We start from the raw sequence: 12182 nt of genomic DNA on the forward strand, positions 1-12182 counted from the left end.
GATTTTATGATACTCCTAATTCACCAAGAGTCAAGCAGAACTGGATACCTCAAAAGCATATGAATATCATTAAATAATTTTCTTGAATTTACTTTAACTTGTTCAGTTTCTCTAGGGTGCAGTGCACAGCCTGTACATGTTTAAAAAGTGGTTTAGGTAGGTTGGTGCAGATTTAACAACTTTATATATAACGCCACAAGATATTTATCGTTTATCCTGTATCTTAAGTTCAGCTGGCTACAACTGTCCTCCACAATGTCTCACAGCAAGTACTACCAGGTGGCAACTTAATTTGCACTGCAGGCCAGCAACCTTAATTTAGTGCCCATTTTCTTGACTGTATTTTCTTCCTATGAACTCTGCTTGATGGTATCATCACATTTGGAAAGTTGACTTAATTAAATATCTATAATCTAACTCCAATATTTTGCAATATGTCTTGTTACTGAATTGACGGTCCACGAGCTGATCGATTTGGAGTACTGAGAGTTTCTCTCAAGCGTACAGGAGTGCCAGTGAAATCCTGGGTTTGTTGGTTTAGTCTTTAACAGGGTATGCCCATTATTTTTCTGAATCCCTCCTTAGTGAATTTCCTGTATATGGTATCTTTAAAACTATATTGTTTTGAAAAATGCTTGTGCATCAACCCTTACTCCTACCACAACCCCCCAAATTTTTGAATGAAACTGAAACAAAGCAGTTGCCTGAGTGATCTTATACCGAATATGTTCAGAAACAGTGCATTGTGGATAAAAGGCAATCAGAATATGGATGGGAATTTTGGTAGCATCCAATGTGAGTACTGTCATGGGACCTAAGGGTGCAACTGTCAGATCAATAGAAAAATGCTTGCAATCACAACTTTGCACGCCCATTGAGAAGTTCAAACTCTTGGATCAACATCAATCTGGTTTTCGGAGCTGTCACAGCACGGAATCAGAGCTCACTGACATTATGGATGATATTTTAAAAATGTTAGACCATTTCAACCCTCCCTCTTAATCCTCATTGACCTTTCCTCAGCATTCGACACGGTTAGTCATGACAACCTCTTAGACATTTTGGAGCACAGGATGGGCTTTTCCGGACTAGTATTGCAATGGTTCTTGTCCTTCCTTCACAATAGATCGCAAAGAGTCAATGTGAATCAATCCCTATCCCAGCCTTCTGCGGTCTCCATGGGGGTCCCTCAAGGGTCTGCCCTTTCGCCCATACTCTTTAACATTTTCCTTGAACTGCTAGCAAATATTCTAACCTCCATGAACATTCTTTTTCATATATATGCGGGCGACACACAACTTTATCTAAAAATCACCCCCTCTGAAGACTACACCTCACTCAACTCCATGTTGACGAATACACAAAACTGGCTAACTAACAACCACCTCCTACTCAAAACTGCCAAAACTGAATTCCTTCTCATATCTCCTCCTAATCTTACCCCCAAGATAGACCACTGGATGAAACTCCTCATTGCCTTCAACTGCTCCTCTTATATCATTGACTCAGCCAAATCTCTCGGAATCACCCTGATCTCTCACTGGAATATAAAGAATCATAATAAGGTTAACAAGGGGGACCCGATTACAGTAGCTTAGGACCACGGGTATATCATTTAATTTAGAGAACAATGGTCCTTAGCCTAAATTGAATTGGAAAAGAACTGTTGCAACATAGACTACAATGAGACCTATGTGTATCTTTCCTAAGTCCAGCCGGACAGAGGAACATTTATTATAAGGTATTCATAGCGATAAGGAAATAAAGAGTAAATAAACAAGGGCACAATCCTGTACCAAGTTTTCAAAAGGGGGAGACATTGAAGACCACATCGGACGCTATTACACGTCATTTTGAGACTCTTTTGAGCTCGTTTCCATTAACGGACAGCCACTGCAGCTGCCGTTCGTTGTTCCATTTTTGACGATTTTTGCAATATCGCCCGCAGAGCCAACCATAGCAGCTCTGCATAACCTAAAATAAGACGCATACACTGTGTTGATTACACCCGTGGATAACCGCGTCCTCTCCACTGTTCCATTGGAACTTTATCCACCCATCATACGTGTCCGCCGACTGCTACTTATTGCCTTGCTCAATTGAGCCCTGTTGCGAGATCATTGTTCTCTCGTCGATACCTTTAGGCATCGCCAATATATACCAGGCAACTTTCTCTCAATCTCTAGTCCTGATGATGATCCCACAGTATTAGGAGCTTGGGATCGAAACGTCGTCGACTTTCCATTACAGTACCGCAATTTTAATCCACTGTGAAAATGTTTTGTGGTTTCTGCTTGGTTGTGCTTACTTGAATTGTTTATTGGTTTGTAAGCCTTCTGTTTGCTCCAAAAACTTTTTGCCTGTTATTTTCTTCTATTTTCTTCCATTTAAATCTGACTTCCTTGTCTCCCCCTTTTGAAAACTTGGTACAGGATTGTGCCCTTGTTTATTTACTCTTTATTTCCTTATCGCTATGAATACCTTATAATAAATGTTCCTCTGTCCGGCTGGACTTAGGAAAGATACACATAGGTCTCATTGTAGTCTATGTTGCAACAGTTCTTTTCCAATTCAATTTAGGCTAAGGACCATTGTTCTCTAAATTAAATAAAGAATCATATCAGCAAGATGTGCAAGGGTGATAACCACCAAATGAGGATTCTTGGAAATCTAAAACCCTTCCTCCCTCAAGCGGACCTCAAGCAGGTGCTTCAAGCGCTTGTCCTGCCGTGCCTAGACTACGGTAGCGCTATGCTCTGTGGCCTCCCCAAATACACCTTGGCCCCACTCTTCCTCCTTGAATGCCGTTGCTAGACTGATTACGGGGAGAACAAGCATTTGCAATGCAATAGGTCTCGCATTATAAAAGTGTGAGCAGCTGGCATTGCTAATAATAATGCAACACTAGCTATTGGCTTTGTAAATGATAAATAAATGCCATTATGTGTTTGTTTTATAAAATAGATTAAAAAAGGCATTGTCATGAACAATGCCAATAGCTTAAACTTTTGCAAATGCGAGACCTATTGCATTGCAAATGCTTGTTCTGTGTGCAGCCCTAATTTCCTTTCCTCTGCGTGGGTAAAGACAAGCCAGCCATCTGTTCTGGGAACGTGGTCCTACGTAAACATGTCACCTTGCAGTCAATGTGGCGCTGGCTGGTTCCTGAAGAGCTCTTCTTAGGAAAGCACTCGCTGCTTCTTTAAATGACCAACTTCTTTTCTGCTAATTTTTATAGGTTTAGGGACGTTTCGTAAGAAATACTGTTCTTGTATATTTTTCTCTTTCGAGTTATTGAACCTATTATTATTCAGAGATCTAGGCAAACGTGTACAGACTAATGGAGAATTATGTACTTGGAAGCATCAGTGCTTTAAATGGAAAAAAAAATAAATGCAGGCACTAACTAAATGTAACAGAAGGGGCGAAGCTAAGGGCGTGGCTTGGAGACAAGCAGTTAATTTGATATGTTCTTGGTGTGAAACGGTGCACAATTACGCAGCAACAGTTCTGCTATTTGTAGAGCATTCTTTTTGTCTATGTATTTGTTGTTAAATGCATATAATTGCACAAACATTGCAATGGACACACATTTTTATATTCACTGAATACCAGCGTATGCCCAGGACATTTGACAAACCATGGAAATATTTCTTGATTAAAATATTTTCCCTGATCTTTAAGGTGGAAATGTCCCTGGTTAGCTCAAAAAGGCACACAAACCCACACTCTCAGATATTCACCAAGTGGTTATCAAGCAAAATAAGCATACACAGATAAAAGCACAGATACTCACCCAATTATATGCGTTTCCACACAAGCCGGTACAGAAAAACGAAAGGAACAGAGGGCAGAAAGGCACAAAAAAAAAGAGGGAAACGAGTGGAACAGAGGACAGAAAGGCACACAAAAAACGAGTGGAACAGAGGGCAGAAGGGCACATAAAACGAGAGGAGCAGAGGGCAGAAAGGCACACAAAAAACGAGTGGAACAGAGGGCAGAAGGGCACAAAAACGAGTGGAACAGAGGGCAGAAGGGCACAAAAACGAGTGGAACAGAGGGCAGAAGGGCACAAAAACGAGAGGAGCAGAGGGCAGAAAGGAACAAAAAAAGAGGGAAAACCAGTGTAACAGAGGACAGAAAGGCACAAAAAGAGGGAAAACGAGTGGAACAGAGGGCAGAAAGGCACAAAAAACGAGGAAAAACGAGTGGCACAGAACAAGAGCGCACTGAAGCTGACGAGGAGGGAGTGGGAGGGGGGAGTGGGGGCGGGCGCAGTGGTGCGGGCCGCAGTTGTAAAAGGCAGGGAGAGGGTGAGATTGAGGAAGGGAAAGATAGGGATCAAAGGAAAAAACAAGGGGGTGGCAAATGGTGTGCACTTTGATGTCCTCAGTGGCCCCGCGGCTCACTGAGGACATCAAAGCAAGTGATCAGGCAGTGCTTTTCAGGCTGCCAAATGGTGCGCGCGCCCAGGGCACATGCACTGTATTTGGAGGCCTGAAAAGCACTGTTTGCACTTCCAAAACTCGCTTACTATAAGTCTCGCCAGAGCATCGCTAAAGCGCTGTCTCAGACGAGACCTAAAAAGGAATGAACTCATATCTCCAGCACTAAGATCTCTAAATTGGTTACCTTACGAAGAAAGAGTACAGCTAAAGATTGCTTTTTTGACACCCATCGAAGCCATCCATTTCAAAACCTCTGGTTACCTGGCTCAAAAGCTTGAACAATCAGGAGGTGGTAGATCATCAAGAAGTGCGAATTTTCTCCTATTGAAACCTCAGACTTTTTGCAAAAAGAGAACGAGGCTCAGATCCTTCTCGGGCTCAGCACCGAAGATCTGGAACTCCCTCCCACTGGAAGTCTGCAGAATTCCACACTCGGCTGCCTTCATATGTGAAGTAAAATGTATCCTAATGAACAAGTTCTTGCCTTAAATGAGCATAGATCGTCTGCTTTCTCAAAGATCCATACTTCACTCCTTTTGGCCTAACAATTGTAAACCGCAGGGTTGTATGTTATACCCTCTTAAGCATTGTTTGGTCTCATCCGGGTACATTGTTCTCATTCAATTTTGTTATTCTCTTATACCCCCCTCGTAATCTCCCCTCTTACTATGTTCTTCCCTTCCATGATGTGAAGTGCTCTGATACCTTTCGATGTCATGTTCGTATTATACAAAACTTTATAAATAAATATAAATAAATAGTTTCAATGTATCTATATGAAATGTCCCTGGGGTGCCTGGTAGGATTAAGGCCTGTTTGTTCATTACTGATTAATGAGTAAAAAGGTTTGTTTATTCTACTGAACAAAATGTCTGAAAAGCACTAATTGTTGCTGCTGAAAATGATCTGTAACCTTCACAATGAGCAAGACCTTTCTCAGGTTTAAAATTAGTGTTGCCCGAATCTAGATTTTGGAGTAAGGATTGGAATACTAAAAGATAGTTTGCCACTCTAATTGTTGTGTGATAGGGCTTTCATATAATAATATTAATGTATGTTCTCCAGTATTGAATCTTTCTTATATTCACATGCGTGTAGCTTCCCTGTCGTCATGGTGGGAGCCTCGTGGTAGATAGAGAAGAAGTACTATAAACGTACATTAGAAACCACCAAAGGAAAAGAAACAACTTTAACATTTGTCAGCCTCTTTATGTAGGTCCAAACTTTGACCAATCGGAGACTAGCCCTAGACCTCAACTACCCAGCAGAGCCACCAGACCTCAGATTTCTAACCACATTTAGAGTGTAAGGGAGTCTCCCTGAGCTCTGCTCAGTTTTGTCAGTTAGTGAACTTTTGACTGTGCTAGAATTCACCTCAAGGTACTGTTTGATTCATCTTCTTTACTTAATATTGTCAGTGGGATCTAAGAAGAGGCTTTATAGACCCTGCAGGTCCTGTGGGAAGGCAAGACGTTTCTCTGTAGACCCCCACAAGGACTGTCTGTATTGCCTTTATCCCAAGCATACAGCCAAGGACTGTAAATATTGTAGAACCTTTTCAGCCAAGACTCTAAAGGATAGAGAATCCAGGTTGTTGTTATGGCTCTGGAAGGAAAAATCTAAATCTGATTCTGGATCTGATGTGGAAGAGAGCCCTGGGCCATCCTCAACTGATAGAAAGCGTAAATGAGGGCTGTACCTCATTGAAGGCTGATTCTAAAAGGTTAAAGGCAGAAACAATCTCATCTGCTGATAAAACCGCTCTAAAGCGAAAAGATTCTTGCGTGAAGAAATCTTCTGCTGCTTCTCTGCCTGTCACACCTCTAAAACAGGCTTCGTCGACGAAAAGAGCTCCGTTGACGGACCCGATGTCGAGAACTCCAGCCAAATCTACATCGGTGTCTGTGGCGATGACTGCTGTGGTGACGGCCTCGTCGACGACCATTTCCTCGTTGATGGCATCGTCTATGGCATCGGCGACAACGTCCACTGCCTCAACGATTTTGCCTATGTCCCCGTCGACGGGAGCACTGTCGCAGACATTGTCGTCGACTATAACTCCGTCAACGACAGTGTTTAAATCACCTTCTCGTTGCCGGTTTCGACGACTATTACTTTCATACGTCTTCCGTCGTCGGCAGAGCAAAAACAGGACTTTAGGAGCATCCACTATATCCAGAATATTCCAGGTTTGTCTTCTTTGTCAAAGATATCACCTCTGCCTCCTTCACACCTTCTGGATACTGAGGAATCGGGAGATGAAAGTCTGTTCGGTCCAGCTTACAGCCCTTCTCTGCTCAGGGTTAAATGCCAGGACACAGATGAGGAAGAGGAGGCACAGGGGCAGAACACGTCTGAGTATTTGGAAGGGGACTACTCCTTCACAGGTCGTCCACGGGCCCAGTGTTACGATTATTTTCAGGAACACTATCTGTATGAGGCTTACAAAGAGTGTCAGGAGGTTAGAAGGGATTCTATGCTGGTGCCAACTTCCCTGGTTTCCGACCTTAGACTCATGCTAAACAATTATTACAAGTGAATTCTGGATTCTCACGCTTCGGTTCCGCTGACGCCTGGAGGCCCAAGTATTCAAGTACTGCCACCGCCAGTGGTTACTCCACTACCTGCTGCGCAGTAAGAGACACAGGCTCCTCGGTGCATTACAATTCATGATGATTACATCGAGAGTGAAGCAGATGATTAACCCGAAGGTGAGCTCACTCTGGATCCTGATTTAGTTGGTCAGGAGTGGGATTATTACGTGGCTTCATCTTCGCCGTGGCCTTCCCCCCTCCAGCAGGTTCTCCTCCGGGAGATATTGGGGGCTTCCACAAATTTCTAGAAGATTTGATTTGCCTTTACCTGTAGTTCAAAACAAATGCTTCCATTATGATTTTAAGGATCCGGCCAAGAAGTCAGTTCGATCCATACCTATTGTGGATTATATATGGAGCGAGGGATTAAAGACTATGAAGAATCCGGCCTCGGTTCCAGCTGTTTTTCCGAGGAAGGAGAAGAAATACAAGGCACCCGATTCAGCTCTGGCATGTTTGATTGGTCATCCCCAGCTGGATTCCATGATAACACAAGCTGCGCAGAGGCGCTCTAGGAATCCGCAATCTCCTTGTTCTGTGTCTCCGGACAGAGAAGGCAAACGGCTTGACAGCATAGGCAGACGCTTCACTAATATGGCCGCTACTCCCATCGAGCCCTCTAATGCCTTAGCAATTTTGGGGCAATATGAGTGGCAGTTATGGTCAGACCTTGCACCTCTTCTTGAATATCTTCCTGAAGATAAAAAGAAGGAAGCAAAAGACCTGCTACAGGAAGGTGCTAGAGCTTCGTCCGAAGTGATTGTCTCAGCAGTGGATTTGTCTTCAATTGCTTTTAGACAAATGGCAGGAGCTGCTGTTCTCTGTAGACAGGGCTGGCTGAGGGCGACGTCTTTCCGCCCTGAAGTACAATAGAAAGTGTTATACATGCCCTTTGACAGGGAAACCTGTTTGGGAAACATGTGGACTAAGAACCTCAGGGTATCAAAAAGGTTAGTGAGACAGCACGTTTTTTGGGCACATTGCAACAAAGACTTTATCAGCCCTTTCGTGGGGGACGAGGTCAGTTCCAGCAAAGATTGTCCTATCAGTCCTACAGATTTCAGCCGTGTTTCCAAAAATTGGACAGATCACAATACGGAGAACAGCAACAGCAGCAGCATTTTCGGGCTTCCAATGCCTCATACAGCCAACAGTCAGCTAGACGTAAGTCTCGGGCACAAGGAAAATCGCAAGAACCATCAAGACGACAGTGAAGTTTCTCTTCTGCCAGCCACCTCATCTCAACTTCAGTCTCTGCAGTTCCATCATCTTACTCCTTTTCAGAGTCAATGGCAAGCCGTTTAAATGGACAAATGGGTACTAGACATTATCCGTTTGGGCCATAGCATGGAATTTGTTCACAAGCCTTCTCGGAATCTGCCCTAAAGGAGAATACATCACCATCTTCCTTTACTAAAGCAGAAAATCTCGATCTTGCTGCAAAAGGGGGCGATAGAAAAAGTTCCTCTCAGTCAACGAGGGAAAGGCTTCTATTCTAATTTCTTCCTCATAAAGAAAAAGTGTGGGAAATGGAGACAGGTCATGGACCTCCGACAGCTAAACAAATACATCAAGAAACAATCATTCAGAATGTTGTCTCTGCAAGACATTCTCCTGTTGGTGAATAGGGGAGATTATTTAGCGTCCCTCGATCTCCTCGATGCATACTTCCACATTCGTAATCTGGCGAAACATTGCCAATTCCTGAGGTTCGAGGTGGCTAGGGATCACTACCAGTTCAAGGTTCTGCCCTTCGGCCTTCGCTCAACTGCCAGAGTCTTCACGAAATGTATGGCTCTGGTGGCAGCTTTTCTGAGGAGGCAGGGCCATCAGGTTTATCCCTACCTGGACGACTGGCTGGTGAAAGGGCCTTTGTTCCACTCTGCAAGAGAGCGTACACAGGCTTGTCAAAGGCTGTTCACATCTCTAGGCTTGCAGCTCAATGAGGAGAAGTCATGCCTGATTCCAAGTCAGAAACATATTGTTCGAGGCATATGAGCTGCAGATTACACGCTGTGCATAGATCGCCATCTGGTGTTGGGCCCGGATGTTTGCACTTGTTTTTGTCTTGGAAAGTCTTTGGAAGTCACGAGGTATGTGACTCCTCCTTCGGATCATAGTGCGCATGGGCATCTGCTCCATCCTCAGATTGTTTTTTTCCGCCATCGGGCTCGGATGTGTTCTTGCGTTCCAGCTCGGAACCGTTAATGGTTTCTCTTTCGAGGCGCAATCCTTCCCATCTCGACGGTATTGTTTTCGATCGCGTTTCCAACCACACGCGACCCTCCAACTCGAAGTCTTCGATTCCGGTCGTCGACGAAGGCCTTCGGGCCTACCCGGGCCTCATCTCCGGCTCATGGAAAGGACGCCATTTGTCCTCGATGTGGGTCGAAGTTTCCCCACATCGACCTACATGAGGTGTGCAACCTCTGCCTCTAACCGGAACACGAGGCCAGAGACTGTCCAGCTTGTACCTCCTTCCGCTCCAAAAAGACCATCCGGGACCGATGAGCTCAAAGAACAATGGCGCACTCGTCATCTTCGATCCCCGACGAAATCTTTCAAGAGGGCGTCGATGTTCCGGAGAAGGGTCGAGTCGAGGAAGCCATCATCAGCGCCTCCGAAGCAGACGATTCCGACGTCGAAGACTTCACTCCAGCTCAAAGGGCCTTGAGTACAGACATCGACCCCAACCCACCCACCCCCTCGACACTGTCGAAAAAAGCTTTGGTACCACCTCCACCTTTGGGCCCAGGTGCACGCCGAGACACTACTTCCCATGCCCCGCCTTAGGGCCCGGTAATGAAGCCTGCTAAGCCTTTAGGCGACTCGGGCTCGAGTCAGCCTACCCTCGGTACCGAAAAGCCAACTCCGGCACCGAAGAAAAAGGAGTACTCAACCTCCTCCACGCCGACCGCTGCTCCCACATCGAAGCACTCAGGCTAGCACCAGTTCTTCGGCACCGATGACACCCTCGGAGCCGACTAAAAGCCGCCTGCCGAAAAACCCCGATACTTCCAAACCGAAGACCTCGGAACCGAAAATACAGCACCCGGCTCCAACTCATAAAGACACTTTAAAAATACACGGCTTCAAGCCTAGAACCGCTACCGAGCCGAAGCCCCAAAAACTTACGGCACCGAAGCCCTCGCCACCAAAGGATCTGTCTCCCACAGATGAACTGATTAGACCATATCCTACCCAAAAGACTCTAATAAAGTGTCCCAGATGTCCCTTACACCCCCCAAGATGATATTTATCCGTCCAGGCCCCCCCCCCCCGACAATATCGGGTTCAACCAGCGCCTTCAAAGAGCTGCCCAATACCACGGGGTGGCCCTGCATACAGACCCAGTAGAGGAGGATTTTCTTATGGATACCTTTGACACCACACAAAGGTCCACCTCAACATGGCCCATGCTTAAAGGGGTCATTAAGCACGCACCAGAGATCTTTAAACACCCAGTCAGGGCTCGGGTCATCAACCCAAGAATAGAGAAGAAATATAAAGCTGCCCCTACTGACCCAGTATACTTTAAGGGCCCCACACCACTAGACTCCCTAGTAGTCTCTAACGCCAGGAAGAGCGCAAATTCCCAAACGTCAAGTGACGCACCACCACCAGACAAGGAATCCAAACTCCTAGACGCCTCTGGCAAACGCACAGCGTCACAGCCAGCAAATATTTGGCGCATTGCTAACACCCAAGCGCTCCTAGCCAGGTATGACAGGGCACATTAAGACGAACTTGAGTCCATAATGCAGCACTTTCCTGACCATTACAAAAACAGGGCCAGTGAGCTAATCCACGAGGGTAAGACCATCACTAATACCTCCATTCGCTATGCCCTAGATGCAGCAGACACCGCCTCAAGGGCTATCAACACCAGTGTCCTTTTGCGCAGGCATGCCTGGTTACGTATATCAGGTTTTAAACCAGAAGTACAGAGTTCTATACTCAATCAACTTTTTGATGAGCAGCACTTATGTGGGCCCAACGTAGACGTATCCCTCGAAAAAATGAAGAAGGATACAGACACCGCCAAATCTATGGGAGCCTTGCAATCGCAAGTTCCCAGACGATCCTTTCGTCGCTCATCCTTTAGAAGCACCCAGCGAGGCTACTCCTCTGATAGCCCCTCCATCTCTTACAAAGCTCCCGCACAATCCACCTTTACTAGAGGTTACCAAAGGGGTGGTTACAGGGGGGAAAACAACTCCTGCTCTGCCTCCACACCTACCCCATGACTTCCCTCCACTTCCCCCCGACTATTCCACTCCAGTCGGGGGAAGACTCCACCAATTTCTCCCTGCCTGGATAACCATCACTTCAGACAGGTGGGTCCACAAAATAATTCAATCGGGCTACTGTCTCAAACTAACATCTACCCCCCCCAAACATCCCACCTATACACCGTCCAATGTCACAAGAACATCTGTCACTCTTAAAGCAGGAGGTAATCTCCCTCCTACAAAAGAGTGCAATATAACCAGTTCCCCTACACCAACAAAACAAAGGAGTCTACTCCCTCTATTTTCTCATGCCAATAAAGGACGGATCTCTAAGGCCTATTTTAGACCTCAGACCTCTAAACATATACATTCATTCAGACCACTTCCACATGGTCACACTTCAGCAAGTCCTCCCTCTGCTTTCCCAGGGCGACTTCCTTGCTACTCTAGACCTCAAGGACGCCTATTTCCACATTCCCATTCACAGCGCTCACAGAAAATATCTAGATTCGTTGTGGACGGTCAGCACTATCAATTCAAGGTGCTCCCATTCGGTGTCACCACAGCGCCAAGAGTGTTCACCAAGTGCCTAGCAGTAGTGGCAGCACATCTAAGAAGACAAAACATACATGTCTTCCCATATCTAGACGACTGGCTTATAAAAGCCAAATCCTACAATCAGTGTGTACAACACACTCACACGCCAATATTAAACAACTTCACAACCTGGGATTCACAATAAATCACGCCAAGTTCCAGCTCCAACCGTCCCACACGCAACAATGCCTCGGTGCCACCATAAATCCCTCAAGAGCGCTCGCCTATCCCAGTCCTGCCAGGATAGCGAGCATCCAAGCTCTTCTCACCAGATTCCAACCGCAACACTCTCTTCCAGCTTGAGTGTTCAT

General features: G+C 45.6%; 1 protein-coding gene across 1 annotated transcript in view; it reads left to right on the forward strand.

The window, feature by feature from the left end:
- Positions 1-12182, forward strand: part of APPBP2 (amyloid beta precursor protein binding protein 2) — a 333604-nt gene that overhangs the window by 134626 nt on the left and 186796 nt on the right. The gene's annotated exons all lie outside the window — the stretch shown is intronic.

This window comes from Triturus cristatus, chromosome 3_2 (genome assembly GCF_964204655.1).
Source record: "Triturus cristatus chromosome 3_2, aTriCri1.1, whole genome shotgun sequence".
In the NCBI taxonomy this organism is placed as follows: Eukaryota; Metazoa; Chordata; class Amphibia; order Caudata; family Salamandridae; genus Triturus; species Triturus cristatus.